Source organism: Hevea brasiliensis, chromosome 16 (genome assembly GCF_030052815.1).
Source record: "Hevea brasiliensis isolate MT/VB/25A 57/8 chromosome 16, ASM3005281v1, whole genome shotgun sequence".
In the NCBI taxonomy this organism is placed as follows: Eukaryota; Viridiplantae; Streptophyta; class Magnoliopsida; order Malpighiales; family Euphorbiaceae; genus Hevea; species Hevea brasiliensis.
Window position 1 is genome coordinate 13,637,273 of NC_079508.1, and position 16,728 is coordinate 13,654,000.

Here is a 16,728-nt window from a genome sequence, read left to right on the forward strand (position 1 = left end):
AGTCCAGTCAATTAGTATGGGTTACTCGGGCAATGATAATAAACCTTATCAAATTTTAAGTGAATAATACTACAAATAATACCAGAAATTAAGTCTACAATAAAATGAAATCATACATTCTGCATAATTATTTTATTTTATTTTATTTTATTTTATATTATCACCACTAAGCAGAATTGCTTAGCGCGTCGCTTTTGCCACGCACAGGTACTGGAGACCTAGCTGGGGAGCCCAGTAGACATCAGACGGGTGAGCCTTCAGAGCTGCATCCGGGGTCCTGAGTTTCCTCACATCTACACTGCATATGGTAGGACATTAGGACTATAGGTGGCCCTTTTGTATTTTTGCATTTTGTATTAGTTTGGATTGTAACTATAAACTCCTGTAATTATGTATTAATGTAAATATATGAAATTTCATATTATTGAGATTTTCTACATAATGTATGTTGATAAATGAAATGTTGAGAATTATTTGTGAATATGCTTTAAGTGATGAAGTGAACAGAAAAGTTTTGAAAATAGTATTGTGATTTTGAGATTGACTTGAATGTGTATAATGGAGTTTGGATTTGGAAATTATTTTGGAAGTGTTTTTAAACAGGTTCAGAAGAATTGTTTTTCCAATTTATAGCCGACACTCTGCCAGATTTTCTATAAAATTACGGATAAATTCAGATTTATCTAAATTGAAAAATAAATGAATTATAAAGGGATAAATTGTAATAGAAACATAAATTGGTGCTCCGGCATACTGAGTGACATAACTTGCTCGGCTACACTGTAGACGGGTAAGGGGTGTCACAGTGTGCTTCCCCGTGGTGCACCATGATGAGGGTGTTTGTAGAAGGTCTCTGTTTTGGTAAAATTATGCCAAGACAAAGTTCTATTTCTGCAGAGGAGTTAGGAAAACTCCTAGTTAGGGTTTAAGACCCTTGAGATAGAATATCAAAGGTTATAGTTGGGTGATAACTGGAGTCAGTGACTCAGTTATCCTAACTTGAGTACAGAGTTATAACATAAGTAGCACAAGGCTAGTGATTTTTAGCATGGTTATAGTGTAATGATGACACCTACTTAGTGGGATCATCTGGTCTCCGATATGGGGTCTTCGATAGTTTAGCAATACAAGAGACATTTGGCCTAAAGCTTAGTAAGAATAATATATCCCTCGTGTGTCAGCAAGATACAAAGTACAACCTTACTACCTAAAGAAGACTGGAGGCTAGGAATAAATTTCATAGCATGTGGAATTATAATTTAAACAATTGTAGTATGATAAGAGGGTAAATGATCTGACATGATTTTAGCAAGGTGGCAGATGCAGTACCCCTATTGCAGTCAGTTATGATGTAGGGTTTGATCTTATATCTTCTCAGGAAAAATAGAAGAGTACCACTGATATAATAATCTATGGAATAATGTCTTAAATGGGACTATAGTGTGATAGAAAATAGTTGACTCAAGTACCCCCTTAGGGAGAGTATGATTTTCATTGTAAGGATTATAAAGGATCAAATCATGAAGGATGCAGAGCTTTGGAGTAGTAAGGGAAAAAAAGAGATCCTGTAGATTCCCTCTTTGAGTTATTATAGGGTAGTTTATAATTTAGCAGAGGAAAGGACAATGACTGTAAGTTAGCGAAAATAATTCATAGAATATTAGTAGATAAAAGAAAATATAGAAATGAAAATTTGAATAGTTAGTTTTAGATGTAATAGGAGAGAAATTCGAATGGTAGTGGAAGTGTTAATCAGAGTAGTCGAAAGACCAATTCTGAGTTGTACAAAGGTGAAGATGACCTAGTAGAGATACTGAAAAGTACAATTACCTAGCATAGCTGTCAGGTCAAGAAAAAGCATGGAGCTGAGAAACAAAGTAATCAAGGTTCTATTTTGGGTAAAGTAAAAGAGATGAATTAAAGAGCAAACCAAATAGCCAAGAATAAGAAGATCAAGGTAAGATATAAAGTACATAAGTGCCATCCTAGGCAAGGTAAATAAGATGAACTGAAAAGTAATATTAGAAAGCTTAGAACGAGATTACATGAGTGAGGATAGTTACCAAGATATGGCATCTAGAAGTGTAAGATTTAGAGCATGATATAGTTTGCGTAATGTCAAGAGCTAAAACATGGAGTTCAAAGTTGCAGGATAGGGATCAAACTCTGTCTATTCCTATTCCCAGAATGGAGTAGGTAGCAATGGGATAAAATCCATTTAAATTTCTAATAGTATGAGGAAAGTTAGTTAAGGAATGCAACCAGAGCAAGTAAAAGTTATAGGATGTGCAATGGTGTCTTGAACTGTCTTATCAGGCGAAGGAGTGAATTAATAAGTAGTAAGTTAAATAAAAGTAAACCTAATGGTTCAAATAGGCATAACGAGTAAAAGGGATGGTAGAAAATGGCATATAGGCTTAGGTCACAAGTAAAGATGGTGAGATAGCAATTATAAAGTTTGTGATCAAGGGTTAGATGAACATTTTTAGTATGACCAATAGGGTCATTTCATAAGGAAACGTGAATGAAAATAAGTGATAGAATGACAGTAACGGATAGAGTGGGAATAGTATGTATGAGTGATAGTCATAAGTCACTGAGAAGTACAAGGAGGAGAGTTATAATAGTAAGCATGATTAGAATCCATTTTGGAAGAGTCTATTAGTGATAGGTATCTCATTGAATATAGTAAAACATAGGGACGTAAAAGATTTACGGTAGGCATAAAAGGTAAAAATGGAGTACAAGTGGAGATAGAAATTCTTAAGATAATATGTCAAGCAAATCGATGGTACAACAGAAGGATTGTCAGGCAAATCCCTTTTATAATGCTGTAACTACTAGTGGAGCCAACTTGTTGAACTGTGAAGGTCGATATACTGAAGACTAGAAATAATATTTTCTCAAGCTAACTTGATTGTTAAGAGAGCCTACTGAGATGTTCTAAAATCATACTTGCCATCTTCTAAGTTCAACATAGACAGATCAATTGTTGTAGTGACCTTCTTTATATGGTTCGATTCATTTAGTTAAGGTGTTTATTACTACCTCATAGTCAATTACCTAGCCCTTGATCCTTAAAATTCTATGATGTACAATCCATAGTTAGTGTCCTCTACTCTAATACTTCTTTTACTACTCATATTTCTCACTCATTATACTTCCTTTTTAAAATATCTCAAGGACATTTGTCTGATCAACATCATCATCAAATCATTTATCTAATTGCTTGATTCCTTTTTAAATTTCTGTTACCATGAATTTTTCCCCAGCCTACTGTACATCCTCTTTCTGATCTCTCTTTAGTCTTAGAGTTACAGTACTAGTAGTATTCTCAACTATGCCACTTACTTGATTCTAACTTGCTAACTTCCTTATTTCCTATCTAGGTTGCACCCATCCCACCATTGTTACTTAAAATCATATCTCTACTTCCTTTGGTTCTAGCTTGACTACTAGTTTTGCCTTCCCCAGAGTTCCAAATTTTTAATTGGTTCCCCTTGCATCTCTCTCTCGCTCAACCTTAACCATTTTATAATAGGTTATTCTTTCTCACTCTATAGTTCAGAGGGACTGTAAGTCCTAGTAACTAATTTAACTAGTTTTTGTTATCTCTAGTTCATGCTTTCATCCTCATAATCATTCTCACTTAAATAGAGTGTCTAATATTCCCATTTTAGAACATTTAGTAGGAATTAATACTCATAACTCCCTAATAACTAGTGTGTGTCATTGATAATATGGAAATTAGTTGCAAGAGAAAAATTTACAATGCAAGCAAAATCACTTTTGGCAACTGAAGGACAGAATTTTGGCTATCGAAAATGTCATGCATTGTTAATGTAACTATTTACTTGACTATTCATGCAACTATTCACGTGGTTCAGCGATCGAACTTCCACTTTTGGTCAACTAAACTTGTACTTACTGAACCTTTACACCTTTGCCTCCTGCTAGGTTTTAAGACATATTTCTCACTCTTAGGACCTTCTAGGCTAGCTTTATCATTTCCTAGGCCTCTACTTAGGCCTTTGACATTTTGGTAGTCTAGGATTATCACTTCTACTTGTCTCTTAACTGCTCTTGCTTATTTTGTCCCCTCACTATTGCCATCCTAGTCCCTCAGAGGTGCCTTAACCACCACCATTGTTTTGGTCTTACTTAAAGCTTCTATACCTCCATTTGTTCCCTTGTCTCCCTATAACACCCTCACCATAGGTAGTCCGTATGATCTACTGTTTCGACGAATAATGTTTGTCCGGATAGTCAGGATATCTAGAACTATACTTAAATGATAGTGAGGAGACATAAAATGATAGAATACATGATAAGAAAATATAAGAAAAATTAAGAGAAAATAAAATAAAGGAAATGCAACTAGGTTAAACGATCCAGAATCGCAGCGATGGATGACTGCATTGGGAAGTCACTGCGTAGACAATTGACTGCCCCAGGACCACGGGGAACCCCGAGAAATAATTTTTAGGACTTAACTAAAGGTCTAGTGAGGTATAATTGAAATTAAAAATGTCAAAGAAAATATAGTTAATCGGCACAAATGAAAATTAAAGAAATCGTCGGATCAGGGATTTAATCGGTATTATCGAAAAAGTGTGATTATAACCCGAAGAGGGGCATTTTTGTCATTTGGCACCTATAGTGGACTTTTGACCTAAATGTCCATTAAAAATGAGTGGTATTAAATTTTGAAAACCCCATAAAAATATGAAATTATATATGTAATATAATTAAAGGAAATATTAGGGGGATAATTTGAAATATTAAAACTTTAATATTATAATAATTATACTAAAGTTAGTGGAGGTATAAAAGGACACATAAGGAGACAGATTTCACCACTAACTTTTTCTTCATATCACTCTCACCATGGCCGATTCAAGCTCTCCATTTGCTTCCTCCATGGCCGGTTGCATGCAAGCTTGAAATCTCTCCCATTTTCAACCTAAAACTCAAAGTTCTCTTCATTAAAGTTTGTCTCCACACCTTGGGTAGATCATAGGTAGCAAGAACAAGAGGATTTGGTGAAGTTTTCATAAGGTTTGGAAATTCTTGGATGAAGGTTAGTGCCAATTTTCTCTTCCTTTCTTAATTAAACTTTGAATTAAGGTTATAATAAATTGATATGTTGAAAAATTTGAAGAAATTGATGAGTAATTGGTGGACCTCAATTTCGGCAGCCTTGGTAAGTAAGGGAGTTTGATGAATTCTTACATGTAAGTGATGTCACACCTTACCCCATGTAAAGCATAACATGATCCCATAGAATACCTAATGAGCTACCGAACTTCACCTACCGATAACTCATTAAGTACCCTACAAGGGATTTTAAAACAACTTTCTTACTTTATAAGTGGTGAGCATTTTCTAATAGGTATTAAAATATTTATTTAGAGTTTGAAAACTAGTTAAGATTTTTATCCCATTTTATTTTTTCACAAATTTTATAAAAATTTTGGTGGAGTGCCGTCTGTATTTTGAGAAAACAGTTCTTTAAATACCTGTAAAAAGTACTTCCAATGATTTATCTCAACAACTTTATCAATTCAACATCCATCCCAACCAATTTCAACATCATTTCTCAATTTCCAAAATTCAACATCATCAAAATACTATAATTCAATTTCATTCAAATTAAAACAAAATATTTCCATTCATATTTTAATAAAATAAAACAATTTATATACATCATTCAAAATATTTACATTAGAAAAATCCAAACTAAAATTTATTACAAGCTTTATATAACTTTATACAACTTCACATGACCATTTTCTACATTTACATACATTACATACATCAAAATAATTTTTACAATCAGGGTATAAAATATACCCGATAAACTTCAGAGAAGGTAGCTCCTCAATCCTCAGCAGCTGACTCTGCTACTCCTCTAGTCTCTATATCTGAGATAGCAATAACAGCCATCGCTGAGTACTAGGACTCAGTGGTGCACAACATAATAAAATAACATTTATGCAGAATTTAAATCATACTTATACAACTGCTCATGACCATTTTCTACATTTACATACATCAAAATAATTTTTACAATCAGAGTATAAAATATACCCGATAAACTTCAGAGATGGTAGCTCCTCAATCCTCAGCAGCTGACTCTACTGCTCCTCTAGTCTCTATATCTGCGACAGCAATAATAGCCATCGCTGAGTACTAGGATTCAGTGGTGCACAACATACTAAAATAACATTTATGCAGAGTTTAAATCATACTTATTCAAAAATTAAACTAAATATGAGAAATAAATACAAAACATGATTTATATGCATTTAATCCAAAAATTTCATTTCGAAAGTCTCAAAAAAAATTTCACAAACACACAGTTATATCATGCCATTCGAAATAAATATCATCTCAGTAGCCAGAGGCTAAAGAGAAGTCACATCATAAGGCTAGCTAGCTCAAATATATGGTAACCTATTCTTTTTCTTCTTCTATTGGCACACACCTCAATACTTTAGTCAGAGAAGGAATCAAAATTCGAAATTGATTTCCCCCACTAGTCATGCTAGTGAGGTATTCAAATATATGGTCATAATACTGTGGTTTCAAAACTATCTTAACAATTTACTAAACATTTATTGCCATTTCAAACACAACAAGTAACCTTTCAACAATTTAAATCAAAAGCATAATAAACATTTTAAGACAATGGTGTCACAATGTAATATTGCAATTCATTCAAAACAATGTGCAGAAGAAAATCTACAGAAATTCTATGTTGTGCACAAATTTTATACGAGTCGCCTCTTGGTCTTGACTCGATCCCTTAGTTCTTTCCCGGTAATCTTTTCAACTGAAACACACAATTTCACAGTGTTTCAGTATCATAACTTATCATAAATCAAAAAATAAATTGAAATTCACTTTTACCTAGCTTTAATATGCTAAACTTAGTGTTTTTTAAAATTTGTGTTTCGGAGTTACTATTCACTATACTAATCAAGTTAATTTGTTGACTTTCTAAAGCTTAATAGGTATGAGAATTCCAATTTCACCCACATACCACATTTTGGTTACCTAATTTATTGATTTTTGTTGTTTACTCAAATTTTAAGTCTTTTAGGAAAATTTGCAAATTTTTAGTTTTGGTGTCCTATGTTGCACTGTTCCATTGGTCATGTTGCTGTTAGAATTTGGCTAAGTTTTCTTCATAGAAATTGTTCCTTATTGTCTTAACTTTATTCTTCTTTTTGAATCACTCCAATTGGAGTTTTGTAGCTCAATTTATAGCCATTTGAACATGGCTGCCGGATTGGCCTAACCCAGATTTTCTGGGCACTAAAACTGGTTTTGGCAGTTTTAGGTCACCAAATTTGGGTGGCTAAATGACTTGGTTAAGGGCATAATTTGGATTTGTGTTCTTCATGAAAGTTTTAGGTGTATATCTCAGCTTTCTACTGTCAAAATTTCAAGTCATTTAGACCTGCCTAGCCCAAGTTATGACCAAATGAACAAATACTATTCATTTGGTCATTTTTGTACAGGGCAGAATACTTAAGTCCGGATTTGGTCAATTTGTTCACTAGGTTTTAGTCACTTTCTGGGTATGATTCCCAAATAAAAAATGTGCCATTTTGTGTCTAGTTTCATTCTCAATTAGCCTCACACCAATTGGGTTAGTAAATTTTCAGTTTTGGTCCCTGAAAAGGACCTTGGTCATGCTGCCAGAAAACTGACCACATCCAATCCGAATTTCCATTCAATTCCAACACTTCCAACATACCACACTTGGTCACAAATGACCATTTTTCAGCTCAAACAAGGTCAAACACACCATTTGACCAATTCTCCAATTTTTATTCTCCAAAACCCTAGGTCCAAACCCTAATTCACATATTTGTTATATTTAACTAACTCAACACATATAAACATACTTCCTCAACTCAATCAAGCTTAGATATACTTTTAGTTCAATCAAAACACATGCATACTCATATCAAACCCTAGCTGGCCAAAATCACCCTAGTCCCCCAACACTTGTTTTCATTTCATTTTAAGTATAATTCTAGGTTCATTAAGCTAAAAATACAAGAATTAAACTAAAAGTTTCAAGTTTGGATTACCAACCTTAGTGCAGAATTTCAATATTCACTTCCCTCAATTTTTTCTTCTTTCTTCCTCCTTGAACCTTTTTTTCTAGTTGCCCAAATAAAATTTAGTTATGGTAGGACAATTTTCTATGATGGGATTTTGTAATCTTCAAGCTAAAAAATGAGCTTCAATGGAGGATTTTGGTGAGGGAGAGGTGAGAGAGGGAGCACGGCAATTTTGAGAAGATGAAGACTTTTTTTTTTCTTTTATGTTTTTAATCCTTTAGGAAGACCACAATTATCTAAAATTAATTTTTTAATTATAATGTTTATTACATCATGCATGATGTCATCACTTTTCACTTTTTCTTTTCCATTTTTTTAAATATATTTTCCATTAGTTCTTTAATTTAATTCCTAATTCCGAAATTTTCTTTTCTCTGATTTTGTTTGATAGTTAGGTCAAGAGTCAGCTCTAGGGGTCAATTGACCAAATTGCCCCTCGTCGGTTCGATCCAGTTTGCAAATAATTCAATATTTCTTCTGGTTCCCTGACCTAATTATTTGACCGGCTTAACAATTCTTTTTCGTAATTTTTTCTTTTCCACTATGTTTTCAATAGTCCTAAGGACCGCGGTGTCACATTTTACGGTTTGAAATTTGAGTTTAAATCGACCTCGCAGTCCTTTTCGAGGAGGTCACCCATCGCTGTGACTCTCGGCTCATTTAACTTATTTTGTTCTATTTTTCTTATTTATACTTAACTAATTGACAATTACTAATTATTTGTGTTTAGTGCTTATCTAGTTGTCTTAGTTGTGGTTCTAATCCTCTTAATTGTCTGGACCGACATCGGTCACCGGAATAGTGAAATATACCAGGCTATGCAAATAGGAGTGTTACAATTCTCCCCCCCCCCCTCAAAATAAATTTTTTCTCAAAATTTTACCTGGCATCAATCTCTGAACAGCTGTGGGTGCTATCTTCTCATGTCCTCCTCTCGTTCCCAAGTAATCTCCTGGCTCGAATGATGGTTCCACAGCACTTTCACTAACGGTATCTGCTTGTTCCGTAGCTACTTCACCTCATAAGCCAGAATCTCTATGGGTTCTTCCTCATGTGTGAGGTTTGGATTCACTTCAATCTCTTTTACTGGTAGTAAATGAGATGGATCTAATCGATACCTCCTCAATATAGACACATGAAAGACATTATGTATCTTCTCCAACTCTGGAGGTAGTGCCAACCGATATGCCAAAGGACCCACTCTTTCTAGATCCTCATATAGCCCAATGAAACGAGGACTCAGTTTTCTCCTGCTGAATCTCATAATTCTCTTCCAAGGGGAAACATTGAGGAATACTTTCTCACCCACTGTGACACCCCTTACCCGTGTATAGTATACCTGAGTAAGTAATGCCACACGGTGTACCGGCACACTCTAATATACCTTAATTAATTTATATCATGCTTGTAAATATAATTTATGAAATATAATTTATTTTAGCCATTTATCAAAAGTATTATTTATTTGAGGTTCCGAAAATGTTAAAGAAAATCCGGCGGAGTACCGGCTAAAAATGGAGAAAACAGTTCTTCAGAACCTGTTAAAAACACTTCCAAATAATTTCCAAACAATCCCAACTTCAATCCATCAACAGAGTCTCAATATCAAAATCTCAACATTTTTTTCAGTTTCAGTTCTCAATCATCATTTCTCAGGGTTCTCATATATAAACAACAATTAAATACTCAAATTACTTCCATACATAACCATAAATCTTTATTATTTACATGAACCTCAAAATACATTACATAAATCCAAATACATATGAGAAAATAAAAATTTAGTTACAAAATGACAAAATGACACCTAGTGCCCTACTAATGCACTGCAGGTAGTGCGGTGACACGGACACTGTGCAGAGCTGCAGGATGAACTCACCCAGTCTGCGGTCTACTGGGCTCACGATCTGTATCTCCAGAACCTACGCGCGGGCAAGCAACGCGCTAAGCAATAATGCTTAGTGGTGCAATAATAAAATAAAAGAAATAGCAAGAAAATAAATATGTAGTGAATGTATATGTTTAATTTGTTTTGAATTTGTATGTAATTAACTTCGTCCACTTTCATTCATTTGATTGCCCAAGTAACCTACACTAGATGACTGAACTGGATAAACGTAACCGCATCGGGTATCAAGTACCTCGCCGTCACACCATCGGTCACATATGCATCTCCGGCAGGCAATGTAATGCTAACAAGTCAGAATACATCGAGCACAAGGCCGATCTCAATACAAGGTCGAATGGCTAAAAGCCATAAAATCACGAATGGCATATTGTCATGTGCGATCGCTAATCGAACCCTATTGGCATGCCAAACTATCCAAACCAATCTTGTTAGGTATACTAGGGCATTTGAAACTTTTAAATTCTTCAATTTGTGAATTTCAAGTTTTGATGTCACTATTCACCTCATTAGTCAACAAAAATGTTGACTTTTAGATAGAAAATATGTACATTGACTTTGACACTCCCAACATACCACATTTGGCATTCAAAACTTGTTGGCATTAAGCATTTATACCATTTCAAAGTTTAAACCAAGGGAAGCAGAATTTTCAGTTTTTGGAACTCAAATTTACTGTTCCATTGGACACTGTTTCAGTGGGAATTTGAAGAAATGGAAAACATGAAAGTTGTTCCTTATTTTGTCTAGTTGAATTTCCTTTTTTGAATCACTCCATTTGGAGTTTTGTAGCTCCAGATATGATCTAAAAACCACAGCTGGCCAGATTGGAAAAACTGCAGAATTACCAAATCTACAGTACCATGAACGGTGACTGTGACTGCCATTTTGGTTAGGTTCTGGTCATAATTTGGGGTATATTTCTTCATGAAAGTTGTTTTTCTATGTCTTAACTTGTTGCTGTAAAAATTTCAGGTCAATTGACCATATCTACAGTGAGTTATGGCCAAATGAACAGTTACTATTCATTTGGTCATTTCTGCAGGTGCTGTTGCAGGGGATCCGGATTGGGGCCAACTTTTGATCCTCTTGCTTTGGTCTTTTGGGCATGGTTTCTTCAGTAAAAATGTGCCATTATAAGCCTAGTTTCATGTCCAATTGGCCAAACACCAATTGGATCAACACAGCCAAAGATATGGCAATCCAAGTGGACTGAAATTTCAGTCACCCTGCTGCACTCACAAGGCAGCATACTCATTCACTTGCCATGCTATATTTCTGTCCAAATTATGGTCAAATTTTCTCAAATGGTCACTAATTGACCATTAGGATGTTCTTTAATAATTTCATAAGCCAAGTTCACATTTTGCTCCCAAAACCCTAATTCAAATTTATGATTTATGCAATTTACCTTAGTTAGCTACTAATTCATTATTCTTATGTTTATAAACTTCAAACATGATTTCTAGTTCACTTCAAGCTCATCAAAAACACTCATTCCTATTCCTTCACTAGGGCAGCCGAAATTCATGTACACATACACATGAGTTTTTATTCATTTAAATTACAATTCTTACTAAGTTCAAGTCCCTAATCATGAAATTAAAGAGTTTTAGGTATATAATGCACTAACCTCTTGTAAGCAGATTTTTCCAAGCCCCAAACTTCACTTTCTTTCTTCTTCTTGGCTGCCAATTGCTTTGTCTAGGTGTGGGATTAATTTTTGATGAAGGGACTTATGGGTTTTAGTGAGTGGATGAAGAGAAAATCAAGTTCAAAGCTTGATAAAAATGGTGGAAGAAGGGAGCAATGGTGGACGGCAAAAAGGAAGAGAAATAGGAAGAAGATGAAACTGAATTTTAGTCAAATTTGTCCCATTCTACTCATTTATCTAATGGAAATTTAAGTTTAATTAATAAAATTTTTAATGACATCATGAGTGATGTCATTAATCCTATTTTATTTTTCCTTTTTCTCTTCTTTTCTTTTTCCATTTTCCATTACAATTTTCATGATTTTAAATTTATTTTATGTGTCTTACTATCTCTTATTTTAATTGACATTTAGGCCAAAAATCACCTCTGAAGGCGAAATGACCAAAATGCCCTCCGTTTGGCTTAACAGGTCAAAATTGTCTGTACCGATTGAAAAATTTTTCTAAATATTTTCTTGGCATTCTAATGCCATAGGGACCTCAATGACCCTTCTCCGGGGTCTCAAAAATTATTTTATGATTTTTCCCCTGGGACATGGACCACCCTCAAAAGAGAGATGGTGGTGGAATGAGGAAGTACAAAAGGCAGTGAAGAGAAAAAGGGAATGGTATAAGAAATTACCTAAATGTGATAATAATGAGGCATATGAACAGTACAAGATAGCAAAGAAAGAGGCAAAAAAGGCAGTTAGCCAAGCAAGAGCACAGGCCTTTGAAAAGTTATATGAGAAACTTGGAACTAAAGAAGGGGAGAAAGATATTTATAGATTAGCAAGGAGTAGAGAAAGGAAATGTCAAGATCTCAATCAAGTTAGGTGCATTAAGGATAAAGAAGGAAAAGTGTTGGTGAAAGATGAGGACATTAAAGAAAGATGGAGAAATTATTTTAATGATCTCTTTAATAATAGTCAAAATGGAAATAGCGTGAATATAGGTTATAGAACAATAGAAAAGAATGTAAATTATACTAGAAGGATTAGATCTTTAGAAGTAAAGGAAGCACTTAAGAGAATGAAAGTAGGTAAAGCCTGTGGACCCGATGAAATACCAATTGAAGTGTGGAAGTATTTGGGAGATATGGGAGTGGCATGGTTAACTAAATTATTTAATAAGATTCTAAACTCAAAGAAAATGCGATGAATGGAGGAAGAGTATTTTAGTACCTATTTTTAAAAATAAGGAGACATACAGAGTTGCTCAAACTATAGGGGAATTAAACTCATGAGTCATACTATGAAGTTGTGGGAGAGAGTTGTGGAGCATCGACTACGTCATGATACTTCTATCTCTCTCAATCAATTTGGTTTCATGCCCGGTCGCTCAACTATGGAAGCGATCTTTCTCATTAGAAGTTTGATGGAGAAATATAGAGATGGGAAGAAAGATCTACACATGGTTTTTATTGATTTGGAGAAGGCTTATGATAGTGTTCCAAGAGAGGTCTTATGGAATGCGTTAGAACAAAAGAGGGTATCTATTAGGTACATACAAGTATTGAAAGATATGTATGAAGGAGCAACTACTATTGTGGGGAGGGGACACAAGAGATTTTTCGATCTCAATTGGATTACACCAAGGATCACCATAAGCCCTTACCTTTTTACATTAGTTTTAGATGAAAACATATACAAGAGAGTATTCCTTGGTGCATGATGTTTGCGGATGATATTGTTCGATAGATGAGACACAAGAAGGAGTCAATAGGAAGCTAGAACTTTGGAGAAGTACTCTAGAGTCAAAGGGTTTTAAGTTAAGTAGAGCAGAATACATGCATTGCAAGTTCGGTGAAGGCCACGGTGATAAGGAAGGAGTTAGTTTGAATGGAGTGGCACTGTCCCAAAGTAATCACTTTAAATATCTAGGCTCAGTTCTTCAAGTAGATGGGGGATGTGAGGAGGATGTTAGTCATAGGATTAAAACCGGATGGTTGAAGTGGAGACGTGCCACGGGAGTTTTATGTGATCGTAAGATTCCCAATAAATTAAAAGGAAAATTTTACCTGACCATACGAGCTATGCTATATGGTAGTGAGTGTTGGGGAAAGAGTCGTATGCATCTAAGATAAGAGTTGCAGAGATGAGAATGTTAAGGTGGATGAGTGGCCATACTAGACTAGATAAAATCCGTAATGAAAGTATTAGAGAAAAGGTAGGAGTGGTGCCAATTGAAGATAAGTTGAGAGAAGGGAGATTGATGTGGTTTGGTCATGTGAAGCGTAGACATACGGAGGCTCCAGTTAGACAAGTAGAGCACATTAGGCTAGAGGATAGAAAGAAAAAAAGGGGTAGACCTAAATTGACTTGGAGTAGAGTAGTACAGCATGACTTAGAAGCATTACACATTTCTGAGGATTTAACCCAAAATCGTTCAGAGTGGAAAAAGCGAATCCATATAGCCGACCCCAAATTTTTGGGATAAAGGCTTAGTTGAGTTGAGTTGAGTTGAGTTGTCTAGCGCTCCTAGTTGCGAGAATCGCAACTTCCCTCTGGGTTACCCATCGCTAGGGCACCGGCTCGTTTAACTTGGTTGTATTTTATTTCTAAAATTTTTACTAAATTTTTCTTATTAATATTTGAGTTAATTATGGTTCCTCACTTTAGTTAAAATATTTTTCTGGACATTCTAGCTGTCCGGACCGACTCTGGTAACCGGAACAGTAGAATGTACGGAGTTACTACCGGGAGGGTGTTACAACTCTTTCCCTCTAATTTAAATTTCGTCCTCGAAATTTACCTGATGCAAACAGTTGAGGGAACTGTTGCCTCATCGTCTCTTCATTTTCCCATGTTGCCTCTTCGGTGTTGTGGTGCCTCCAAAGCACTTTTACCAGTGGAATCTGCTTATTTCTCAACTCTTTCACTTCCCGAGCTAGGATCCGTAGAGGTTCTTCTTCATATGTCAAATCTGGTTGTATTTCAATTTCTTCCCTGGAGATGACATGTGAAGGATCTGAGCGGTATCTTCTGAGCATGGATACGTGGAACACATTGTGGATCTTGTCCAGCTCTGGTGGTAAAGCTAGCCTATAGGCCACTGGACCCATATGTTCAATGACTTCATATGGGCCAATGAACCTAGGGCTTAACTTACCTTTTCTTCCAAACCTCAATACCTTCTTCCACGGTGACACCTTGAGGAACACTTTGTCGCCAACCACATATTCTATTTCTTTTCTCTTCAGGTCGGCATAAGATTTCTGTCTGTCTGAGGCAACCTTCAGATTAGCTTTGATTAGTTTCACTTTCTCCTCAGTCTGTTTCACTGTGTCCGCCCTACCAAATTATCTTCGCCCAATTCACCCAAAGACACCGAGTTCTACATTTCCTCCCATACAGTGCTTCATATGGGGCCATTTGGATGCTAGCTTGGTAGCTATTTGTAACACCCTCCCGGTAGCAATTCCGTACATTCTACTGTTCCGGTGACCGATGTCGGTCCGGACAGCTAAAACATTCGGAAAAATATTTAAACTAAAGTCAGGAACCATAATTAACTCAAATATTAATAAGAAAAATTTAGTAAAAATTTTAGAAATAAAATACAACTAAGTTAAACGAGCCGGTGCCCTAGCGAGGGGTAACCCAGAGGGAAGTTGTGGTTCTCGCAACGAGGAGCCCTAGACCCGGGGAAAAATTCATAAAATAATTTTTGGGACTCCAGAGAAGGGTCATTGAGGTTCCTATGGCATTAGAATGCCAAGAAAATACCTAGAAAAATTTTTCAATCGGTACAGACAATTTTGACCCGTTAAGCCAAACAGAGGGCATTTTGGTCATTTCGCCTTTAGAGGTGATTTTTGACCGACTTGTCCAGTTGAGTAAATAATTAATATGACAAAAAATATGAATAAACATTACTAGAAATTAAATTGAAGATGAGTAGTGGAGGAAAGAAAAAGAAAGTGAGGAAAAAGCTTATTTATGACATCATGGAGATGTCATTAAGAACACTATGACCAATCACAATTAAGTAACCATTTGACTAACAAATAAAAGAGATAATTGAGACTAAAACAATAAAAGAAAAACCAGCAGCCACCTCTTCCCATTCCAGCCGAAACCCTTGCCCATAGCCAACCTCCATTGCCAACTTCCATCAAGCTTATTTTCTCTCTTCTTTTCACCATAAACCCTAAACCCCTTTCATTAAAAGTTGTCCACTCATCTTGGGAGAGTGTTTGGTAGCCTAGAAAGTGAAGGAAAGTGAAGATTTAACTTGGAAAAAATCTGCCCTATTCAAGGTTAGTGCATTAGATACTTAAAACTCTTTATTTTTATGATTTGTAACTTGAATTGAGTAAGAATTGTAACTAAAATGAATAAGAATTATGTGTATATATACTATGAATTTTCGGCAGCCCTTGTGAAGGAATTATTCTGATTGTTTTGATGGACTTAGAGTGAACTATAGCTTATGTTTAAAGTGTATACATATACATATACAAAGAATGAAAGAGTTGAATAAGGAATTTGTGAAAACTCATATGGGAATTAGGGTTTTGAGAAGTGAAAAATTGACTTGGCTTAGGAAATTGTTAGAGAACATTTTAATGGTCAATTAGTGACTATTTTAGGTAAGTTGAGCACAATTTGGACTGAAAAATAGGATTGCAAAGTGAAGATGTAGGCTGCCCTAGGACAGCAGCAGAGGGACTGAAAATTCAGTCCACTTGGACTGCCATAACTTGGGCTGTGTTGGTCCAATTGGTGTTTGTCCAATTGGACATGAAATTAGGCTTATAATGGCACATTTTTGCTGAAGAAACCATGCCCAAAAGACCAAAGCAAGAGGACCAAAACTTGGCCCCAATCCGGATACCCTGCAACTGATTCTGCAGAATGACTAAATGAACAGTAACTGTTCATTTGGCCATAACTCACAGTAGATTTGGTCAATTGACCTGAAATTTTTATATCAACAAGTTAAGACATAGACAAACAACTTTCATGAAGGAATCTACCCCAAATTAT